The sequence below is a fragment of the Formica exsecta genome, unplaced genomic scaffold, assembly GCF_003651465.1.
Source record: "Formica exsecta isolate Colony F162 unplaced genomic scaffold, ASM365146v1 scaffold536, whole genome shotgun sequence".
Classification (NCBI taxonomy): Eukaryota; Metazoa; Arthropoda; class Insecta; order Hymenoptera; family Formicidae; genus Formica; species Formica exsecta.
Genome location: NW_021852605.1, coordinates 15,969 through 16,563, shown reverse-complemented (window position 1 = coordinate 16,563; position 595 = coordinate 15,969).

Here is a 595-nt window from a genome sequence, read left to right as displayed (position 1 = left end):
CATTGTCCCCCATTATCGCGGACATAGTCCTTCAAGATCTGGAATCTAAAGCTCTTGGGTCTCTGAATTATACCCCCCCATTTTTTGTCAGATATGTTGATGACATTGCAATGGCGGCTCCCTCTTCCCTCCTCAACCACACTCTAGACACTTTCAATACATTCCACCCACGTCTGCAATTCACAATTGAGATTGGAGAGGAAAACCGACTTAATTTCTTGGATATTACCATGATCCTGAATGATAACCACCTGACCTTTGACTGGTACCACAAGCCTACCTTTTCAGGGAGATATTTACATTTCCTGTCGAATCACCCTCTTTGTCAGAAGAGGGGTACTGTGATCGGTTTAACCGACAGAGTGTTTCGGTTGTCTCACCCGTTGTTTCATCGAAAAAATTTTGAATTAATTATTAGAATTTTGATAGATAATGGTTATCCTCTCAGATTCATTTTCGATGTCGTTCGTGAACGCCTGAAAACTCTTGTTCATAACAATTCTAATTTTGACTGCGATAAACATACTGAAGATTCTGAGAGAGTTTCTTACTTTACTATACCTTACGTTCCTTCAATATCCGAACAATTTAAAAA